This window comes from Lithobates pipiens, unplaced genomic scaffold (assembly GCF_037356315.1).
Source record: "Lithobates pipiens isolate NorthernLeopardFrog02 unplaced genomic scaffold, aLitPip1_a1.2 Scaffold_18, whole genome shotgun sequence".
NCBI lineage: Eukaryota > Metazoa > Chordata > Amphibia > Anura > Ranidae > Lithobates > Lithobates pipiens.
Window position 1 is genome coordinate 285,016,526 of NW_027507758.1, and position 24,745 is coordinate 285,041,270.

General features: G+C 42.3%; 1 protein-coding gene across 1 annotated transcript in view; it reads left to right on the top strand.

The window, feature by feature from the left end:
• Window positions 1-7,212: 7,212 nt before the first annotated feature.
• COL10A1 (collagen type X alpha 1 chain) overlaps window positions 7,213-24,745 on the top strand; it is a 150,649-nt gene continuing 133,116 nt past the window's right edge. The window contains exon 1 of the mRNA XM_077487084.1: window positions 7,213-7,517. The gene's annotated coding sequence lies outside the window, so the exon portion shown is untranslated. The remainder of the gene's footprint in view (window positions 7,518-24,745) is intronic.

Sequence of the window (24,745 nt, forward strand, 5' to 3'; positions counted from 1 at the left end):
TGGCGCGACTCCACGCTTGGCCAGGGCTACGCTGCGCCTCCCTACACATTTGGGGGGACTTGCCCTCCCTGATATGTGGGTTTATTACTGGGCAGCAATGTTAGTTACAGCTTATTGGTGGCTTGAAGGGAGTCACTCTAATGCCACAGTGTGTGTGGAGACGGCACGGGTGGGCGTGAGACGGGATCTTCAAGATTTGGTATACAGGGGGGCGAGGGCCTATTCGGATCTCCCAATCCCGACGAAGGCTACATTGAAGGCGTGGGTTGTGGCTAGGCGTAGGTTCTCGGGCAACGAATGGTGGTCTCCTGCTCAGCCACTTTGGGGTAATCCCACCCTACATCATTTTTGTACGGTTCCGGACCATCGGGTGTGGGTTAGGTACGGGATAATGACCCTTAGGGACATCATGCCTACAGGTACACTGCTGATGTACGCACAACTAGCTGGGAGGTATGATCTCCCAGGTTGGAGGTACTTTCATTACATACAATTGCGCCACGCAGTTAGGGCCCAATTTCCGGTTCCCCCCCTGCTCCAGTTAGACCCAGTGGAGGACCTCCTGTCTGATAGTGACTTGCGGAAGCCCCTCTCGGCATTGTATAACACCCTATTGCCTAAGGACATTCCCAGAATGGCTAGGTTATGGGAGGAGTGGTGAAGTGACATCCCGACACTCACTAGGGAAGATTGGGAAGACTGTTTAAATCATGGTCCCAGGGTAATGATAGCAGCGGGTGACAAACTGATCCAGATTAAATTTCTTCATAGAGTGTATTTTACTCCGGTCAGACTGTCGAGAATGTACACTGGCAGGGACCCGCACTGCCCCCGCTGTAGAACACATCTTGGCACATTTTTCCACATGTTCTGGGAATGCCCTACACTGTCGACCTTTTGGGAAGGGATCTTTGAGCATATGAATGTCCGTATGGAACTGTTGGTCCCCAGGTCACAAGAACTTGCTCTCTTGGGAATACAGAAGGATGCTCAGAGACCGCACCACAGTAGGATACTTATTTCTATACTTTTTTTTATGCTAAGAGGGAGATCCTACTAAGATGGACATCCCTAGTTCCGCCTAGGGTGTCTGCATGGGAGGATAAAGTAAATGCTGTGTTACCCATGTACAAGTTAACATATATGAGTAGGGGATGTCCTTGAAAGTTTGACAAGGTGTGGTCCCCTTGGACTGGGTCTGCCCCTGGATAGTAGACTAAGAGAGACTTATTGTTCTGCTTCTCCTCTCCCCCACACTTTTTAGTTCCCCTTACTGTTCTATCCTTCTCCCCCTCCTTCTCTCCCCCCCTTCCCCCCCCATCTCCCCTTCTCGTTCTCCCTTCTTCCCCCTTCCCTTTTCTTCTCCCTTGCTCTCCTCTTCCCCCCCCCTTTCTCTCCTCCCCTTCCCTTACTCCCCCCCTCTCTCCCCTCCCTAGTGGGCTGTATCACTGCAATTGGTATCCTTTAGTTCACTTATCTTTATGTTTCACTATGGTTGCTATAACGACCTTTGTACAACGTTAACTGTATACATTGTATGTAGATCCTGGTAAAGTTCAATAAAGCACTCCTGATTATTAAAAAAAAGAGAGTTTACTAGAGTTCAGTTGTCTGTTCAAGTAAAGGTACCCCATGTGTAAGGCAGTGACCCTAACCAAAGCGCCTAGAGTAGCCCAGAAAAACCCACACTAGGGCAAGCCTATCATGTTACCTTTGCTTGACACCAAACAAGGACAGAAACATAGAGGACATGACTACCACCCCCTGACCCCTGCCTGACCACATGCAATGCAATAGAAGTAAGATATACAGTACCTGGATTCAAATCCCAATAGCATATATATATATATATATATATATATATATATATATATATATATATATATATATATATATATATACACACCATCAGGTGGTTACGGGGTGTGACAACTGGTCAACATTAAAAATTCTGGATGAAATCTCTGCACACTGCTATATATCAGCCAACTTTGAAAAAAAAACAGGGATTTTTAGTTCACATATATTGCAATACATGTTTAAGCTGGCCAACTGCGTCAAAGTAATCCCTCTATGGCTAGTCCCTACTATGCTATGCAAAATGCAAATGCTCCAGTGGATATAGTGCCAATATGGGGCAGATAGACACAAGTTGTAGGAGAGCTGCAGGGTTTAGGTCTGGCAACTGACCTTTTCTACCCTTTCCGTTCTGTGCTTTTTTCAGATCTTTTCAAGCACCAGCTATTTATTTTCCTGTGCTGAAGGAATTCAAGCATGGTAAGATTGCAAGGATCTAACATGATAAAGTTCTCAAAGTAATCTGTTACTTTCGAAGCTACTGCTCTGCAGTTGGATATTTATACCTGAGCGCAGAGATGGCAAATCTATAATTCTGAAAGGCAGTAATAGTTTATTGTAGAGATAAAAAATAAATGAAAAAAATTTAGCTCCCCTCTCTCTTACCAATGCCCCCCATCCAAAGCACCCCCCCCCCCAATCTAATTTTTGTAACATTCTATAAATACCTTTTTTTCTTATGTCTTGAGGTATGTTGGGTAATAGTTAGGTAAGGTAATAGTTTTCCTCTTTTATTCTCTCAGCAGATTCTTTCTTCTTCCTTATCTGAGCAGTGTTCATGCAATGATGCATTCAATCTAGAAATGCTATGATCACGGGCTGAGTAATGATGCCTTCCCAAGGAACAAGTCCACAGAAGATGAGTATTGCAGCAAAAGCTACTTTTTTTGTACAGATGCAAGGTGGCATTATAAAAAGAAGAAAAGCCTTCAAGTTTTTAGTTATAGACAGATGTGTGTGCCACAATTTATAGGGTCAGTACGTCAGTTCGTCTCCAGAAAAGAAAAGTGGGTGATCGCACACTAAATGCATGAAGGATCCTAGATTTTATTGAAGTAGCCCAATATAAAATAATCACAACCCCGCACAGACAACACGTTTCACGCTGACAGTGCTTAATCATAACAAAGCATACTCCATGGATTTACTCCTTAAAGGGGTTGTAAAGGTAATTTTTTTATTTTCTACATAGGTTCCTTTGAGCTAGTGCATTGTTGGTTCACTTACCTTTTCCTTTGATTTCCCTTCTAAATGTTTTTTTGCTTTGTCTGAATATCTCACTTCCTGTTTCTCCTCAGTAAACTTCTCACCATCATTCGAGCTGGTGGTTAGTCAGCCAGAACAGCTTACTGAACAGCTTACTGAGGAGGAACAGGAAGTGAGAAATTCAGACAAAGAAAACAAAGAAAAAAAAACATTTAGAAGGGAAATCGAAGGAAAATATAAGTGAACCAACAATGCACTAGCTTAAAGGAACCTATGTAGAAAATAAAAAATTTACCTTTACAACCCCTTTAAGTATCTTTTCCTTGCAAAAAATAAAAAGGACTGTTAGATGCAAAAGAGGTTTTACTTCTTTTAAGAAGTGTCTGGCGCCCAATGACTTTCACCATCTTTACACCCACTATGCCTCACAAGCCACTACATATTGAAGGATGTCAGAGGTCTCTGGCCTCAAAGGTTCTCATTAGACTAGAAGAGGTTAGAGATTCTGCTACATTCAGAATTTCCCCTCTTAATGTGAACCTGTGCTCAGACTACATAGACATTTGCATAATCTCTCTAGTCATAGACATTTTGGGGAAATTTATACTTAAATTTCACAACCGAGGGACAGAAATCTTAAGCCCGTCACACATGGGTCACAAATTGGCTGGATCAACAGAAGCCAGGCTAACTTCTGACTACTGATGAAAGGTCTTGCTGGAAAACCAGCATTCAATTTGCACTTGCAGCCAATTGCTGTGAATGGTGATCTTTGTATTCTGGTGGAGTCCTCCTGTCAGAATACAATGTCTCAGTGGGAGAGATCCCTGCATCAACATCGCTTATGTTGATATGAGAATCTGTCCGTTTCTTTTTTATTCAATCTGATGGGTGTGTGTGTTTCGAGATTTAGTTCTTTTTCCATTACAACAAAATCTCAGCAGCCAGCTAGCCCGCTATAGTAAACACACAGGGAGGAATTTAATGCAACATTTTTTCCAACACTTTTCTGAAAGTACAGTCCCTTTAAAAAAAAAAACGACACCCAATTCATGAAAGCCTTGCCACAGTTTTGGTAAGTTTCAACACATGTGGCAGATTCTGGTAGTTCTTATTTGTGACACTTATGTGCTGCTATGGCTGTGACAGGTTTTAAAAAAATGACGATTAGTTCATAGCTGAAACTGGAGATAATTAAGACCAATTCTAAGTTGGCATATAGAGTCAGACCACAAGTTATTATTATTGAAGTGTAATTATACACTTCAATAATACTTTAATAATAACACTTTATTGACTTGTGTATTATAGGATGTATGTTGCTGAGCTGAACCCTGACATCAGGAGCCTGATGGGGATTCTGAGAGACTAGTTCCCCATCAAGTCTTTCCCACCTCCTTGTGATTGACAGTAGATGGCAGTAGGTGGATTTCAAAACCTATACACAGTTATGGAATGGGCCCACTGCTGTCCGCTGTCAATCACAAGGAAGGCATGCCTAATGGGGAACTAGTCTCTAAGAGGTCTAATCACCCTAAAGCATGCATCATCATTGGACATGTGTGGCGCTATCCTTTACCCACTCTAAAACATGTGGTGCAGTTACCTACTCACCCCGAGATGTATGATATGGCCCTCTGATATGTGTATCATATCCGGCATATTCTGGGGACCTCTGCCCATCCTCAGAAAAATTTGGGTTTATTAGGAGACCTAATTTGAAGTCATACAATCCTATTTTACACATAATGACTAGATGGAAATACTGCTTGTATTTCAACCTAAGCGTACAATATATATATATATATATATATATATATATATATATATATATATATATATATATATATATATTATCTAACAAAAGTAAATATACCCCTCACATTTTTGTAAATATTTTATTATATCTTTTCATGTGACAACACAGAAGAAATGACACTTTGCTACAATGTAAAGTAGTGAGTGTACAGCTTATATAACAGTGTAAATTTGCTGTTCCCTCAAAATTACTCAACACACAGCCATTAATGTCTAAACTGCTGGCAACAAATGTGAGTACACCCTTAAGTGATAATGTCCAAATTGGGCCCAAAGTGTCAATATTTTGTGTGGCCACCATTATTTTTCAGCACTGCCTTAACCCTCTTGGGCATGGAGTTCACCAGAGCTTCACAGGTTGCCACTGGAGTCCTCTTCCGCTCCTCCATGACGACATCACAGAGCTGGTGGATGTTAGAGACCTTGCACTCCTCCACCTTCCATTTTAGGATGCCCCACAGATGCTCAATAGGGTTTAGGTTTGGAGACATGCTTGGACAGTCCATCACCTTTACCCTCCGTTTCTTTAGCAAGTCAGTGGCCATTTTGGAGGTGTGTTTGGGGTCATTATCATGTTGGAATTCTGCTCTGCAGCCCAGTCTCTAAAGGGAGGGGATCATGCTCTGCTTCAGTATGTCACAGTACATGTTGGCATTCATGGTTCCCTCCATGAACTGTAGCTCCCCAGTGCCGGCAGCACTTATGCAGCCACAGACCATGACACTCCCATCTCCATGCTTGACTGTAGGCAAGACACACTTTTCTTTGTACTCCTCACCTGGTTGCTGCCACACACACTTGACACCAACCGAACCAAATAAGTTTATCTTGGTGTCATCAGACTGCGGGACATGGTTCCAGTAATCCATGTCCTTAGTCTGCTTGTTTTCAACAAACTGTTTGCAAGCTTTCTTGTGCATCATTTTTCTTTAGAAGAGGCTTCCTTCTGGGGCAACAGCCATGCAGACCAATTTGATACAGTATGCAGAGTATGGTTTGAGCACTGACAGCCTGACCCCCCACCCCTTTCAACCTACTGTATAACATTGAGACATGCACTCAACTTCTTTGGTCAACCATGGCGAGGCCTGTTTTGAGTGGAACCTATCCTGTTAAACCACTGTATGTTCTTGGCCACCGTGCTGCAGCTCAGATTCAGGGTGCTGGCAAACTTCTTTTAACTTAGGCCATCTTTATGTAGAGCAACAATTCTTTTTGTTTAGATCCTCAGAGAGTTCCTTGCCATGAGGTGGCAAGTTGAGCCTCCAGTGACCAGTATGAGAGAGTAACGGCGATAACACCGAATTTAACACACCTGCTCCCCATTCACTCCTGAGACCTTGTAACAGTAATGAGTCACATGACACCAGGGAGGGAAAGTGGCTAATTGGGCCCAGTTTGGACATTTTCACTTAGGGGTGTACTCACTATAGTTCCCAGCAGTTTAGAAAATAATGGCTGTGTGTTGAGTTATTTTGAGGGGACAGCGAATTTACACAGTTATACAAGCTGTACACTCACTACTTTGTGATATCTTCAGAGTTGTTGAATGAAAAGTTATAATAAAATATTTAGAAAAATGTGAGGAGTGTACTATATAATATATATATATATATATATATATATATATATATATATATATATATATATATATATATAGATAGATAGATAGATAGATATAGAAGGCTTGAATACAAGCAACAGGGAGCAAAGGGACATTATGATGGAATGATTATTTTTAATCACTTGATGGGACTAATATACATGTGTATCATTATAAAGTTGGATTTCCAGTAGTTGCATGTGTTTTACAAACTGGTAGTGATTTAAGATCTCTTAAAATGAAGTAATATGCACCTACAACAATTATTTTTAATAATTTAATTCACAGCCAAAAACATTTAAACAAAAGCTAGCCATTCCACAGTTATTCACAAAAGAGTACTAATAAAAAAAAAAAAACACACCAAGAAAAACTCAATTAGATCTAAATGTTATTTTATTTGTGTTGGAGGCAAAAAAGCATTTAAAAAGGTATACAAATTATAATGGGAAATTCAACAGGAGGAGAAAAGAAACAAAAGGAATAGACTAATAAACAGAAGAAGATAAAATAACCTTACTGTCATATTTTTCGCAGGACATATAAATTATTTTGATTTATTAATTAGAAACACTTAGGAATGCATTTTCCAAGCCATGCTGATCCAAACCCAGAATAAAGTCACTGCCAAAATAAATGTCATAGGCTTCCTTAATTTAACACATGGGATCAGATGAATGAAAATCCAATTCCCCTTCCACTTCTCAAAAAAGAGAGTCTTACTGCTAGGAAACAAAGAAATGATTTTCTCCTGGAAGTGAATCAGAAGACACACCATCATTCGGTAGCCAGAATATAATTCAAGTGAGCTCGGTATAAAAAGAAAAAAAAAAATCCAAATCTATCATATAAACATTTTTTTTTAGGGAAAACTACATTTCTTACTCGAGCTTGCAAATCAGAGCTTACTAGGTCTCTTGATGCTCACAGCTGGGAAATAGGCAGATCCAATGAAAGTGGACCTGGTGATGACCTATGCACACAAGTACAAACAGGAACTGGACAATTAGAAATATCTTCATTCCACCAAAAGGTAGGATTGCATCTGCTTTATACAACAGTATAATCGCAAAGAATGTTATTAACACTGTATTCAGCACTGCTTCAGTTTTTCCTTTACTTCAAGTCAGACAGAGCAGCTCAAGTATGCGTGAGGTGGCAATATGCACAGAAGCCTGAAAAGGTTCAATTGAATCCTAGAAAAGAAACAAATTTTAACACAGCCAAACAACCATAATCTCAAAAACGCGCACGGAAAGCAATATAGTGCACCTGGTTAGAATGTAATCCGGCTTTATTGTTATGATTAGCTTTCCTATACGTACAGTTAAATTGATTTTGAGAAAGGATGACTTGGCAAGCCAACTGTTTCAGCTGAAAGTAAAATAATCCATGAAACGTGTTTGCTTACTTACTGAATGTTCCTCTGAACAGAGGCCCGAAAAACATTAAAACGACTTTTGTGAGGATTATACGCAAGCTGACAATCAGAACAAAAGAGTTATATCATGAACCTGCTGTTATGAAACAAGTGACACATCTGGATGCTGGAAACAAGTGGTTTAGTCTAGGCAAAGAAGACTAGCATTAATAAAATAGTTTTACCATTCTACATGTATTGCTTGTGTTATCAATTAGCTGCCTTGAAGCTTTACAACAAGAGACCATTTAAAAGAAATTTAACAGCATGTTTAATGGTTTAAGATTTAAAGATAGAGTTTTATCTTTATGTGCCAATGCTTTATAAAACGTATTTATTCTTACAACATTTTTATTTAAATTAATTATATCTGTACATAGAGGCAGCCATATATGTTCATTTCATATACAGTGTATGCTTCCTACCTAATAGCTGTCTAGGACGATTGCATTTTACGGCACTTCTTATGTTTGCCAATCAATCTTCTCAGACTGACCGAAAACAAATAGTTTTCTATTTATGTCTCAACAGCAGACATTCTGAATACACTGCTCCATATATACAGATGGCAATTAGAGTGAGAATGTATTCATATGTACTGTATATGAAATACAATTATAAAAAAATCTAGTATGCACTGGGGTTGATTTACTAAAGGCTATTCACGTTTCAAAGTGCAGTTACACTCTGCAAGTACAGTTGCTCCAGAGCTCAGTAAATGCTAAAGCTTCACTTCGGAAAGAACACCCAATCACATGCAAGGAAAATAAAAAAACAGCATTTTTGCTTGTACATGTTTGGATGATAGAAGTCTGCTCATTTACTAAGCTTTGGAGCAACTGCTCTTGCAGAGAGCAACTGTACTTTGCAAAGTACACAGTCTATTTGCCTTTAGTAACTCAACCCCATTGTGTAGTACTTTGTCTCAAATGTAAAATGGTGTGACTGGAGATCATTCAGTGCCCATCCCAGAGGAAATATAGGTCAAAAAATGTAGGGTGGCATAGATGTTAAAAGGCAAAAACACACACATGATTACAAAAAGGAGCATGTATTTAGGTAAAAACACATAGAAAATACAAGCTCATAATTAGGATGTGAACAATAACCAAAGGCTCAAACAGAGCCAGTTGACCATATGATGTAAGGCAGAACCCCTTAATATAGGATAGGTTGGGGAATCGATTATGGTCCAGAGAGTGTATTTCTAATGTCCAACACACTTCAAGACTGAAGCTTTTCTTCAGGGACAGTCCTGGAACAACACTCAAGAGTATTGTAAAGGATCACATGTAAGGATAAAGCCTGTGATAAATTCTTAAAAACACATATTGTATGATACACATGTGCTCAATTAAGCCAACAGCGAGGAAGGGCTGACAGGTAGGGCCAGGCGATGGCAACAGAGACCCATGGGAGCTGTTGCCATTTCTATAATAGACCGATCCGGCCGCATGGCTGCACAACTGGTGAGCAGTGTCATAATCATGTGTGTGTTTTTGCCCTTTAACATCCCTGCCACCCTACATTTTTTATGTGTAGTTCTTTAAAGGGAACACTAAACTGTTTTTAATAGCCCCTGCTAAAGAGAAGTGCTCTCATAATTGTGCAGTCATATTTGTAAGCTAGGTTTAGACATAACCTAACTAAAAGTTTGTTATAGGTAATTGTTGGGCCATCACACTGCCCAATATACCAAATTCATGAAAACTGTACAAAGAAAATGTTGTAATTGTAAACTTATATAAGAATACATCATCCAAAGTCTGACATTAATGGTTAATAACCAACCCTTTAAAATCATGTTGGTACTACATGTAGAATACCTAAACAATATTAAAGTATAAGTGAAGGTAAACCTTTTTTAATTATTTTATTTTATTTGGATAGAGTGGTAAGGGGGTAGAACCACTTTTAGGTTTCCGTTGATGTTTGTGTCCCCATTAGGGATTTTTTTTTCTCTAAAGCTGGCAAAACACATGTAGATTTTCATTTGTACAAACATTCATAGGAAAACTCCTAAATTCCCAGTACATTTGACGGCCTAAAAAATGTTGTTTAAAACTTCAAACTTTCATTGCTTTTAATCAAACAAAAACCACATACAGGTTTAGAAATATCTTTGTTCAATAAAAACTTTCCATTCCACTGCTTCCAATTTTCTCATCACCGCGGCTGAAATCAAATGTCGATTTGACACCACTAATGATTAGAGAGTGAACAAACATTCTTAAAACTAAACATTTCTAATTAAATTTTACTAGTGTATAGCCAGCTTAATTGTCCTAATCGGCAATGTCACTCGAAAAAAAAAAAATTTGGATTTGCGATCAGAAGAGGAAGAGAAGGGAAATCTTCCAATGGGTTTACTTGTTCCTGTGACAACTGTCTAACAGGATTTCTCCCATATTGGAATGATATCCTCTAACTTCCTGTTGAGTCTACAGGACAAGAAGTAAAGGGACATTTCCTTAATGAGACCCAGATGGCAAAAAAAAAAAAAGTTAAGCAGTTTTTAACCCTTCTCTTACTTTATCCAAAATTAAAAAGTACATTTTGGCTTCATACATACATATATGATCCAACAGATTAAACACTCTGCTGTAGGTAAATAGATCACATACAAAACATAAAGAACTTATAAAATGACCAGCATATGGAACAATCGGTGCATAGACTAGCTTAATATGCAGTGCATAAGACCTGATGTATCAATATGTTCTTACTTTTAGGGCAGGCTTGAATGTCATTGCTGACTGAGAAGAAATAGTTCCAGTTCTTAATAAGGATGCATTGATACAGAAGGTCTCTGATGAGGCCAGTTCACTATAGTACAAATGACATCTGCATCTCCTTGCCTACTGTTTCTTCTATACAGTAATATGAATACAAAAGAAAGGGAGGATGTCAATATCAAGTTATGAACTTTGGAACAAGAACCTCTGTTCAGAAAAATGTAATCATTTTACAGCAAGAATCAGACTGATCTGAAACACTTAAACTTAGCCAGCAGACTGTTTTGCATTTTTTACTTTCTGAACAACTCCCAGTAAGTCATGCTTCGACAATTTATTTCCAGGATCCAGAAAGCAGATCAGATGTACAAGACTGTTTTCCATTTTTACCAGGATAGCTTAGACATTTAAAAAATGTCTTTTTGGTTTCCTGTAAAGATTTTCCTGTAGAGCACATATTTTCTACCGTGAAGGTAACGCCAGTCATTTTAGTACACTTCATTTTTCTAGCAATAATGACATACAACTGAAATATGCCATGCAGAAAAATCAACTACTGTGAATTTAAATACATGTTTTTTTTAAGGTTCTGTGTTCTTGCTTTGTACCCAAGAGGAAAGCAAGTTGTGTCCAAGAATATGTTTTCTTTATTTTTTTTTTGTATCATACTGGCCCTAAACGCTGTAGAAATATTTTTTCCAAAGCATTAGGAAAGAATGTTACACCATTCATGTCTGCTGTTGTGTGCCAGGTAAGTATTGTATTAGTATCGATCTGATTTTGTCAAAGGATGTTATTTGTAACAAAGAAGATCTGAATATTTAATTTCACACCAATGAGTTTTAATTAAAATAAAAAATGTTACAGCGGTCCAGTTAAATTAGAAAAATTAGGTATATGGCTAAATTTAGATGGCAGATAGTTTTCGGTGTTCAGAGGTGAATAAGTGCTACAGCTGGATGCAGCAACACTCCGTGTTATGACTGCGTACTAACTGTATGATTAGCTGTGGTCAGTTTGTGGGTGGCTAAAATGCCACAGAAATGCTGACCAGGGTAGGTCTATTTGCAGGAGCTGGTAAATGTAAACAGTGGCAGCACCTTCCATAGATTTGTACAGAGTACAGGTCTGACCTCCTCTTCTTAAAGCAGCAGGTGTTCACATACAGCAGGGGTAGACAACCTCGTCCCTCCAAGCTGCTTGGAACTACAAGTCCCATGAGACATTTCAAGACCCTAACAATCACAGGCATGCCTCCTAGAGGCAGAGGCATGATGGGATTTATAGTTTCACCACAGCTGAGGGGCCAAGGTTATCTACCCCTGACATAGAGTGTACACAATAAGTGTTTACAATAGCCAGCTGTCCCTGACCGCTGCTGTGGCCATCTGAATGTAGCCGCAGAATGCAGACCAGGAGCACACTAATCTATACTATATTGTCAAAAGTATTTAATTCCTTTAAACGCACATGAATTTTAATGGCATTCCAGTCTTAGCCCGTAGGGTTCAATATTGAGTCGGCCCACCCTTTGCAGCTACAGTATAACAGCTTCAACTCTTCTGGGAAGGCTGTCCACAAGGTTTAGAAGTGTGTCTATGGGACTGTTTGACAATTATTCCAGAAAAGCATTTGTGAGGTCAGGCACTGATGTTGGACCAGAAGATCTGGCTCACAGTCTCCGCTCTAATTCATCCCAAAGGTATTCTATCAGGTTGAGGTCAGGACTTTGTGCAGGCCAGTCAAGTTCTTCCACCCAAATTTGCTCATCTATGTCTTTATGGACCTTGCTTTGTGCACTGGTCCAAATCATTTGGTGGAGGGGGATTATGGAGTGGGGTTGTTTTTCAGGTGTTGGGCCTGACCCTTTAGTTCCAGTGAAGGGAACTCTTAAGGTGTCACCATACCAAGACATTTTGGACAATTTCATGCTGCCAACTTTGTGGGAACATTTTGGGGATGGCCCCTTCCTGTTCCAAAATGACTGCGCACCAGTGCGCAAAGCAAGGTCCATAAAGATACGGATGAGCAAGTTTGAGGTGAAGGAACATGACTAGCCTGCACAGAGTCCTGACTTCAACCCGATAGAACACCTTTGGGATGAATTGGTGCCGAGACTGTGAACCAGACCTCACAAATTAGCTTTTGGAAGAATGGTCAAACATTCCCATAGACACACTCCTAAACCTTGTGGACGGCCTTCCCAGAAGAGTTGAAGCTGTTATAGCTGCAAAGGGTGGGCCAACTTAATATTTAACCCTGCAGACTAAGACTGGGATGCCATTAACGCGCATGTGCGTGTAAAGGCAGGTGACCCAATACTTTTCACAATATCGTGTATGTAGTTCTTTAGTTTTCAGAAAAGGTGCATGTTACCAGTTTATGCTATCAACTGTTTATCTATTTCGCTGAGCCTGCAGACTTTATTAAAAATATTCTTAACTCTTTCATACTGGGAACAGATATTTAAAAAAAATGGAATAAATGGAAATGTTACAAATACAGTTACAGCTTAACTCAGATAGCCCATGTATTAATTTATGTATATACCCTCTAATTGTGTTTCGCTGCTCTCTAAATAATTCCTTAGTTTTACATAACAAAAATAATACATACTTAGGGCTATTATATGTATTATTTATTACTTGGTAAATCTTTAAAGTTGTATTGTTAATTGAAAAGAAGTACAGTGCCCACTGAAACTGTCAGAATTACCTTCATGTACCTTTGGCCTCCAAGCAATCATGTATAAAATGAAGCTATAACATTTATAATGTATTTTGCTTGGGTGATCAAAATGAAACACAGATGGAACTCCATTAGCTGCTTCTCTGGCCTCATCAGATGGGGAATGACAGTGCAGAACCTGGAAGTGTTGTAATACACGTTTTTGTATTCATTCACCAGTGGGAAGATCAGCAAATATCTGTCAGCTGATCTCCTTCCATTCCACCCATAAACACCCACCATGGCAGAACTGGGTCCGCAGATGAGACAGAGAAGCCCAAAATAAATAGGGGCAATTGTGTGGGGGTGGTACCTTTGTCGGGGTGTGAAAGTGATCCAATGGTTTTACAGCAATCCAAATCGCCTCCACCTGAGTGGCTTAACACATTTAAACACATCTGGCAGCCAGAAGTGTGTTTAATATCTTGTTTAAAAATGCACAATTGCCTTAAAAAATTTGCTTGGGAAATTCCCTAAACCTGCCTGTAAAGCAGCTTTCCTGTATGATATGTACAATGTACAAAGTGACATTTACTAAGGAAAGAACTGCCATTTAAATTGCTGGGGTTTTTCATTCCAGCTTGGTTTTCTATGTAAGAAATGGAGCCCAAAATATGTTTTGGGGGGACATTTGGTGATTCCCAAAACTCTAGAAAAACGAGCAAACGGGGAACTGTAGTACATCCCTCAAGTCGACAAAAAAGTTAGGTCCCCCTGGCCTAGTAAATGTGGAGGTCTATGGCTTTTTGGAATCTGGAAAACCCCTTTTAAAACTAGAGGCCCCTAAGATATCCATCCCCTTTGGTGAATGAGAAAGTAGCACATAGTACAACTATTCATTCAGAGAAAAAAGAAAAAAAACAGTAAATAAGAAATCAGAAACATGATCACCTCAGTGCTGTAGTGTGTGTTGTGTGTGTGTGTGTGGTGGTGGGGGGGGGGGGGGGGGATCAGTTGTAGATATGTAATCACCATCATACAGCATAAACTTGTTTGTCATACTAAATGACAAAAGCGCACCAGCCCTGTGCATTACTTAAGTTACCGTTCATTGAAGTAATAAAATGATTATGCTCACAAACGAATCTGATATAAATGCTCATGTACAGGCATACCCCACTTTTAAGTACACAACGTTTTTTTTTTTTTACTAAAGCTATAAAGTGTAAAATCAGGCTCACTATTACATAGAAACCAATGAGCTTGCAGCTTTTATTACCAAAGCTTAATTGAACAAGCTGGGGTTAGAAGCTTATTGGTTTCTATGCAATAGTGAGCCTGATTTTACACTTTATAGCTTTAGTAAATAAACCCCATTGTGTACTTAAAAGTGGGGTATGCCTGTACATAAGACAGAAACCAGTTTTGGCCATAGACTTGACCAGTGCCTATAAGTAGACAAAAACATCACATGGCAGAAATGAGAGCTGATGCATTTTGAGGGATAAACCCTCCTCATCAGAGCAAAGGTTTTTTTCCCTCTTTTTACTGTGTCCCACAGGTGGGATTTTCTTCACTTCTACTTCCTGTGATACCTGGGATGTTGTTATGGACTGAGCATCATGCACCACTCTTGAGTCCATTTTTTTTTAAAATTTCTTTGGACAATGTAGCTGGCGCGTAAAAAGGCAGGCGTCCCAATACGTTTGCTAATATAGTGTATGTCTAGCACTGCACAAATCATTAGAATGAATTTGTGCTATATCTTCATCCTAGCTCCGATTTTGTGTACACACTGTTCAACAAACAAAATGTCTATTGTTACCTGCTCTGCCAAATAGTTTTGCATAGAGTAGCCCCATCCTCTTCTTTTTGGGTCCCCCATGGGCAGTCCTGGCTCCTCGCCCCTGCCAAGTGCCCCCAAAAGCAAGCCTCTTGAAATGGAGACACTCAAGCAGGCCTGCTCCTGAGCCACACTCTGTGTGTCCATTCACACATGGAGCACGGCTCGGCCCCACCCCTTTCTCTCTCCTCATTGACTCACTGGCTTTGACCACCCTTTGCAGCTATAACAGCTTCAACTCTTCTGGGAAGGCTGTCCACAAGGTTTAGGAGTGTGTCTATGAGAATGTTTGACCATTCTTCCAGAAACGCATTTGTGAGGTTAGGCACTGATGACGATGAGAAGGCCTGGCTCGGAGTCTCCGCTCTAATTAACCCAAAAGGTTGAGGTCAGGACTCTGTGCAGGCCAGTCAAGTTCCTCCATCCCAAACTCACTCAGCCATGTCTTTAAGGACCTTGCTTTGTGCACTGGTGTGCAGTCATGTTGGAACAGGAAGGGGTCACCCCCAAACTTTTCCCACAAAGTTGGGAGCATGAAATTGTCCAAAATGTCTTGGTATGCTGATGCCTTAAGAATTCCCTGGAACTAAGGAGCCAAGCCAAACCCCTGAAAAACAACATCACACCCTAAACCCCCTCCACCAAATGATGTAGACCAGCGCATGAAAGAAAGTCCATAAAGACATGGATGAGCGAGTTTGGGGTGGAGGAACTTGACTGGCATGGACCTCAATCCACTAGAATACCTTAGGGATGAATTAAAGTTTATGTGTGTGTAAAGCCAGGTGTCCCAATACTTTTGGTAATATAGTGTATGAGTGATTACACAAGGTTTTATTGGGAGTTTGAATCCTGATCTCAGATCTCACAAGATTTGGAGCTATCACATATGCTGAGCCACTGCTCATACCTAGGGATGGGAAGTGTGTGTTCATGCTTCTCACACCCTGCTGTTTAGGATAAAATATTTTTAAGATAAAAGAAAAATGACTACTACCAGTTCTCAAGCTTGATTTGAAGAGAATAAGCCACTCTATGCCCCACAATGATTTTGAAGCATAATAGAGAAGCAGGGCAAACATGAAATGGTTTGTTCACCACCTTTACCAAAAAAAATGCTTATACAGATAAAGGGCGTCTGTAGAAAAAAACAAACTGTGTAGCTTTGACTAAAGTTGAAAAATGCCCTTGATATAGGTGTACTTGCCTCCCAAAGCCTGGCTGATAAACTCCTAGAGATGCCATCCTCCCTTGTTACTAGGATATTACTAATGCCGCATACACACGACCGGACTTTTCGACTGACTAGGTCCGACGGTCTACCCGATGGACTTTCGGTAGAGTTCTGATGGACTTTCCGAACGAACGGACTTGGCCACACACAATCACACCAAAGTCCGACGGATTCAAACGTGATGACATACGACCGGACTAGAATAACGAAGTTCATAGCCATTGGACTAGCATACAGACAAACTGATTTTGTCCGTCGGAAAGATTTGAAACATGTTTTAAATGTAAAGTCCGTCTGATTTTTAGACAGCAAAGGTCCGATGAAGCCGGACACACTATCGAATTGTCTGGCAGATTCGTTCCGTCAGACCTTTGCTGACGAAAAGTCCAGTCGTGTGTGTAGTAAGACACTCACAGTTGATTCAAACCCTCTCACTTGTACTCTCTCTCCCTTGTTGCAGTAGCTCTGAGCTTGGAAATGCTGCAACGGAGGAGATAGGGAAGCACACATGTGCAAGGGTTTAAGAGCTCTCTCCTGTGATGGAGGGGGTGAACAGTAAAGCTGCGTACACACGTAGCCGTCTGTCCGACGTACTTAGTCTGGCGGACTTTCCACCAGACTGTCCGTTGGACTTTCCGAATGGGCTACTTGCCCACACACGGCACTTTTTCAGCGGACTAATACGGCGTACTAAGTCCGCCGTACTATCCGCCCTACTTTTGAAAGTAGGGCGCCCCCGACACCGCCCCTTGTCCCTATATAAGTCACAGCGCAGCGCGTCCCTGGCATTGCGGCCGGAGAGAACGTCGAGTCAACATCTCCAGGAGAAGAAGAAGAAGAAGAAGAAGAAGAAGAACGGAAGGCGGCGGCGGCGGCGGTGGCGGCGGCGACAGAAGACCGGGCCACTGGCTGTAAAAGAGCTATAAGAAGGCGCGGTGGCCCGGCAGAAGAACCGAAGAGGGGGACAAGACCCCCGAAGTCGGAAGAAGAGGCCGCGGCGACGAAGAAGAATGCCGGGCTCCTCCGCTAGTAAAAAAGCTACAAGAAGATAACGGAGGAGTCCGGCGAGAAGACCCCCGAAGACGGAAGACCCCCGGAGCTGTGCAATAAATTATTTTATCTTGTGTGTTGTGTTTTTTTTGTACTTTATTTTACAGGTGAATGGGTAGGGGTACATTGTACCCCATACTCATTCACATAGGGTGGGGGGCCGGTTATCCGGGGGCCCCCTTATTAAAGGGGGCTCCCGGATTCCGATAAGCCCCCCGCCCGCAGACCCCGACAACCAATGGCCAGGGTTGTCTGGAAGAGGCCCTTGTCCTCATCAACATGGGGACAAGGTGCTTTGGGGTGGGGGGGCCTGGTATGGCTCAGGAGGGGGGGGGGGGGCGCTCGCTCGCCCCTCCTTTCCTGGCCGGCCGGGTAGCGTGCTCGGACAAGGGTCTGTTGTGGACTTTGGGGGGACCCCCACGCCGATTTTTTTCGGCGTTGGGGTTCCCCTTTAAGTCCATACTAGGTGGCGGGGCCAGCGGCGCCTCCTTCGCGGGCCCCGCCTACCTGGAGACCCGCTCGAAATGAGCGGACTTTTCTCCGGGTGGGAAAAGTCCGTTCATTTCAAAAGTACTGGCATACACACGGCCGGATTGTCCGCCGAAATGCGAGTCCGGCGGGAAGATTGGAGTGTAAAACGACATTCTAAGTCCGCCGTACTTTCGGGTCAAAAAAGTATGCCGGAGGCTACACACGGGGGGATTGTTTGGCGGACTTGAGTTTGCCGGACTTTTCCACCCGCTTGTTTGATCGTGTTTACGCGGCATAATAGATAGAAATGTCTTAGCAATGTCCTAGCAACAAGGCAGGGTGGGATGATGCTATCTCTGGGAGTTTTTCAGCCAGACTTCTGAATGTATTTAAATAGCCTACACTTATAGTAAAGGCATTATTATTATTATCTAGGGTCACTAGATATGGGAAAAGGTGGGTGGGGGTTTCTGAAAAATTGAAGGGCATCTACTAGATTGCAGGGATTTAGAGTGCCTAAAATGTGCCATATTAGTGCACTTGCAAAAACAAACAGTACTCAGGAGGGATTTAGGGAAAATTACATTTCTGTGTAAGCTCCAGCCAGTACACATAGGATATTTTAGAGCTATAACACTCCAATACAAAACTGTAGAAGCAATACTCCTTCCCATAGAATATGTAAATACTGAGTATCTGTAAAGAACTGGTACTCATAACTATGAATAACCACAGATCAAAGCAGTGCAGTGTATAAACCTTCTACGGATACTTTGTGTCTTACAGTATGCAATTTTATAATGGTTATCAGGAGGATGAATGCATAAACTTTGAAAAACACAAAGTTTTATCAAAGCCATACAGATTTTTTTTGTTTCAATATAAAACTCAGTCTACATCAAGCATGTTTGTTAAAGCGGTGTTACCCTCAAAAAAATAAAAAATAAAAGCCAGCAGCTTCACATACAGCAGCTGCTGGCTTTTAACAATAGGACACTTACCTGTCCTGGAGTCCAGCGATGTCGGCACTGCAGCTGACATCAGCTTTCGGGTGCTGCTGCCACCATTGCAGGTAAGGGATTCCAATAGTGTAGCCTTATGGCTTCACGCCGGGAACCCTAGTGCACATACACAAGGCCCCACTCCTCTCTCCTACTAGCCCGGTGACAGGGAGAGGAGGAGGGAGCCCTGCGGTGATGTCAGGGGCCACGGCCCGGACTCCTGAAAGTGGGAACAGGATACCTGTCAAAAACAGGTATCCTGTCCCCCTTCCACCCGAAAGGTGCCAATTGTGGAACCGGAGGGGGAGAGGAGACACATGAGTGGAAGTTCCACTTTTGGGTGGAATTCCGCTTTATTATATAGATGGCTAATATGAATGGGACAGGGATAGGGAGGAATAGCAGCATACTAAGGGGTGTTGCACACTCCCTTGGGGTGCTGCGGTGACTTGACACTTCTTTTCTTGTGTTGTACAGCACTACACCAATATCTCTTTCACTGAAGCATTTATTACAGTTAATGAAGAAATGTCAGGCAGACAGAGCATCCACTGTGAGCCCACAGTAGCTTAAGTGACAATGGAGAGACTGCTCATTTGACAGAGTCAAGAGAGGGACTTCTTGTTACATTTAGCTCACACTGCATGGTCTAGTGAGTGATTTTTTATTTTATTTGGGTGGGGCATGGGATATCAATGCTGTAGTTTGTACTTTGATTTCTGTACTAGAGGAAAATAAGGTGTTTCTACGGGGTCTGTACTGGAGGGATTAGGAGGTGCCTGTACTGGAGAGGAGGGGGGCTGGCTATACTGAGGGTTCTGTACAGGGGAAAGATAAGGTGTTTCTACTATGAGGGATCTGTACGGGGGGGGGGGGGAGGGAGGAGATAGCAGGTGCCTGTTCTGGAGATGAGGGGGGCTGCCTGTACTGAGGGTTCTGTACTGGGGGTAGTGAAGGCATTTCTACTATTGAGGGGTCTGTACTGGGGGGAAAGGGAGGTGCCTGTACAGGAGAGGAGGGGGGCTGCCTGTACTGAGGGTTCTGTACAGGGGGAAGATAAGGTGTTTCTACCACTGAGGGGTCTGTACTGGGGGGAAAGGGAGGTGCCTCTACTGGAGAGGAGGGGAGCTGCCTATACTGAGGGTTATGTACTCGGGGAAGATAAGGCGTTTTTAATACTGAGGGGTATGTACTGGGGCAAATGGGAGGTTCCTGTACAGGAGATGAGGGGGCTGCCTGTACTGAGGGTTCTGTACTGGGAGAAGATAAGGTGTTTCTACTACGGAGGGGTCATTACTGGGTGGGGGGGGGATAGGAGGTGCTTATACTGGAGAGGAGTGGGGCTGCCTATACTGAGGGTTCTGTACAGGGGGAAGTTAAGGTGTTTCTACTACTGTGGGGTCTGTACTGGGGGGGGGGGGGGGGGTGAGGTTCCTGTACAGGAGAGGGGGGGCTACCTGTACTGAGGGTTCTGTACAGGGGAAAGATAAGGTGTTTCTACTACTGAGGGGTCTGTACTGTGGATTGAAGGGTTTTGAGAAGTCTGTATTGGGGAAGAGGGTTCTACTAGTTAGGGCTCATTAACACATGAAGTTTGGGGATGGTAAATCCCTGTGGTTGAGTTGTGGTTTGAACACCCATCCCTCTCGTGGCCAAGGCTGCAGCAAAAATTATACTGCCTGATGCTTTCAGCAGTCGCAGTGGATAATTTTTCAAAGAGAAAAACACATATGGATGAGCCCTTAGGGGTCTGTACTTGGGGACAGGGAATGGGGGGGGGGTGTCTGTACTGAGGGGTTTGTACTGAGGAAGAGATCTGTACTGAAGGGCCTGTGTTGGGGGTGGAGATCTGTACTGAGGTGTCTACACTGGAGGGAAGGAGGGAGGGTTATACTACTGACAGGTCCATATTGAGGGGGTGAGCTTGGAAGGGGGGATATAGGAGAGGAATCTGTGCTGGGGGGTGGTCTGTGCTGGGCAGTGTCTGTAGTTTGTGCTGGGAGATTCCATCTGTAATGTACATTTGTATGTGGGGCCAGTCTGTGCTCTGGGAGGGGGGAGCTTGTACTAAGGGGTCTGTGCTGGGGGCACTGGTCTGTTGGGGGTAATCTGAACTGGGGGGTTCTGTGGTATTGGGTTGGTCTGTGCTGGGTGGTCGGACTGTGCTGAGGGATCTGTACTGGGGAAGGTCAGTCTGTGGTCTGGGAGGTGGGGGTCTGTACTAAAGGGGTCTGTGCTGGGACCAATGGTCTGTGTTGAAGGGTCTATGCTGGGAGGGGTTGGTTCTGTGCTGGGGTTTGTACTGTGGGGTCGTTGGTCTGTAATGAGGGTTTCTGTACTGGGGGATTGGTGGAGATTTTCCTTAACTTCCTGTCAAACAGGAAGTGAGAGGAAATCCCTGCAAATTAAGGGTATTCTTTGGGGACCCCCGGATCACCAGAACTAGTGTCCCTGAAGATTTTCCCTATATTACTTTTCTGGGGACAACCCAAAATGTTGAACTTTCTTATACTTTCACTTTCAGTGATAATGGTAAACAGGACAAATAGAGAGGGGGAATCTCCTTAATGGGGTCACAGACAGCAATAAAAACTGACAGGTTTTGACTCCATATCCAAACCTAAAATAAAGTTTTGCTTTTAGTTATACTTAAAACTATGCCCGTTAGTGCAGTTTGATCATATCCACAATTTGTCGCAGCATGCTATGTGTGCCACTTTATCATTTTCAGGGCATTTTTTTAAAGGGGGGGGGGGGGGTTGTAAAAAAATGATTAGCCCCAGGTTATAGATGTGCTAGGTGTGCTAGGTATGCCACTGCAGATGAATGAATCTAATATGTTTGGTTTGCAAATAGTTTCATACATTTTGTAAATTATGTTATTAAATTCTGCCCATTTGAAGGGCTAATAAGCAAGCCATTGTCAAGCAAAAGGCAAGGGCACAATTTATTCAGGGCGTGAATTCTTGGATGTAGATGGAATTTTTTTTTTATACTTAGCTTGGCTTACTTACAACAAGATTAACCCAATATGATTAATTGCAGCTTGAGAAAAAGGCTTTTTTTTCAGGCAGGTTTAGGAAGGACATGTGCCTTTTTTAATAACAATAATAGGCCTGCAATGACTGACAAACAGAAATTGGCCAGTAGTTTGCTTAGATTGTCCCTTTCCACTGGACAATTTCTGTCAAACTCTCATTAAAAAATAATAGACTGCAGATGGTAGTGAAGTAGTGTAAAATTGGCCAGAAAGAGGACAATTATAATAAGAATTTGTCCCAAACTTATTTGAGACAGAGTACAGGCAAGTGTTTTACTACAAGAGTTAAAGCGTTATTAAACCCAAAAGCAAAAATGCATTGTATTGCAACCTACGAATTCTTAGCTTGGTGGCTGAATATGCTGTCAGTAACAGGCAGCTGCAAGAATAGATGGTCAGTAAGAGGTGAATACTGCAAATAAATATAAATAATCTCCCCAAAAAGTAGAAGATCAAAATACCACCTTTTAAAACAAAAGCAGGTGAGAAACCTTGCAGCAAAAAAAAAGAGAAAACAAAAGTTTTCCATGGATGGGACAGCTGGTTAAAGTGACTGCTGACTTCAATTCAATCACAAAATAAAAATGAAGTAAAAAAAAGCCCCTAATAATCCAAAAAAAGCAGCAAAGGAATTAATTGCCCCACCAGTTAGAAATGAGATATAAAGCACGGTTTGCTAACTGATCTTATTAGCTCTCTGTGAAGTGTGCCACCTTTCCTTAGCATTCCCTTACAGCAGCTACACATTGTAATTACAGTTCCTCTGAGCTCCCCATTTCATAGTGGGGGCACTGCCTTATCCAAATGCTTTCCTTATTGGTCCCTCTAAGCCTACTGCTCATGGATCAAAGACCATGTGAAACATTATTTTTTTATAAAAAATGCTTTGGGTAATTTTAACATCAATTTGCCAGGATTGCAAATATGAAACTGTGAATCTTAACCTCATCCCTAGTCATTTAAGCCCCATATACACTATCAGATTTTCTGATGATTTTTTCCTTCAGATTCACCAAAACCATATAATGTGAGGTCAAACCTTAGGAGCTTCAATGTGTATGCAATCAGGCAGGCCCTTCTACTACATGGTTTTGATAAATCTGAAGACAAAAAACAGCAGAAGATCTGGTAGTGTGTATGGGGCTTAAGTCTATACAAATAAAATGTGCAAAGCTGAACTACTGACAAAATTACCCTAGCAGGATCCCAATTTACATTCGATCAATAAAGATTTTGAAAAAAAAAACATATTCTTGTATGTGGTTTTGTGTGCCAAAGGTTGTGTGCCTACATGCCCCAGTCATTGAAACTCAACCCCAATGATCTGTTTCATGCATACCTACAACAGGAAGTGCATTAGAGTAATTGAAGAGAGGACCTAGGCCCCCCTGTCCTTCCCTCTCTATTTCCTCAAACCCCAGCATACGTCTGCCAACAAGACCATTCCTGCTCAACCACTTTCATGTGAGGCAATCCTTTTTGTCCTTTTTACTTGTTTATTTTAACTCTCATACATACAAGAGAGGCATTTTTGAGGCTGCCATCCACTGCCATAGACTTGAAGTCTTGTTCTGTTTGTGGCAGGTTACAGAAGAATTCAACCACTTATAGTCTGTTGTGCCTGATGAGTTGTTGGGCATACCTGGGCGTGAGTTTGGGTCTACCATGAGTTTGACTTGAACCCGTGTCTTGGCCAAGTAAATGGCAAACTAATGTGATCACTTGTGCTGATAGAAATCAATTACTAATAATGCACTACCTGGCCTCTAAACGTTGTGTAGAAGGGCCAATCATAGGGGTTTTCCTTATGTGTCAGCTTCTTTCATACAAAATTCAGGTTTTCCAAAAGCCAAAGTCAGCTGGAGAAGACATGGAGTAGTTGGGAAAGGATAACAAACTTCAGGAAAAGCTAGGTGGGATGCCTGCCTTTACATGCACATAAACTTTAATGACCAATCCGGATGCTTCTCCTTTCGGCCAATTGGGAAACGGGTCTCAGACCCGCTTCCTGATTGGCTGGGAAGAGGATCGGTGCTTCAATAGCGAATATTCATTTGCTATTGTAACACACCTGGGTTGGCTCATAGAGCAATGCTTTGGGCCCCAAACCCACCCTATTTTGAAGCCTATTAGCAGGGCTCGAGTCCTGCGGGAACGCATGGGAACGGCGTTCCCGTACTATTCCCACAGCGGGAACGCCGTTCCCATTAGCTGCCTGAGGGCTGAGGCTATGCAGCGCGTAGTTCGCCGCCGCTCCTCAGCCGCCGAGTGACTGGTTGCTAGGCAGGGGCCGCTCCGCATCTAGCAACCGGTCACATGACTTCGGCCGTGCACGTGGGCACGCACTGGCGCGAGTCAGTGGGCAGGCTGACACACGCTGCGCGCCTGCTTGGATACGGAGTTCCGGACTGTCCCCCCCCTCCTACCCTCTACCAAGTGCCAGTCAGTCCTGGCCTCCTGGGGCCACACGCTGCACTTTTCCAGTTTATTTCTCCCCGGAGAACAGAAGGGAAGAGAATATCAGGTTAGTCACTAGTGTGTAAGTTGCACTCTGCAATACCCTGCCAATACTCATCAATACTCTGCAATACCCTGCCAATACTCTGCAATACCCTGCCAATACTCATCAATACTCTGCAATACCCTATCAGTATCAATACTCTGCAATACTCTGCGAATACTCTGCAATACCTTATCAATACTCTGCAATACCCTATCAATACTCTGCAATACCCTGCCAATACTCTGCAATACCCTATCAATACTCTGCAATACCCTGCCAATACTCTGCAATACCCTG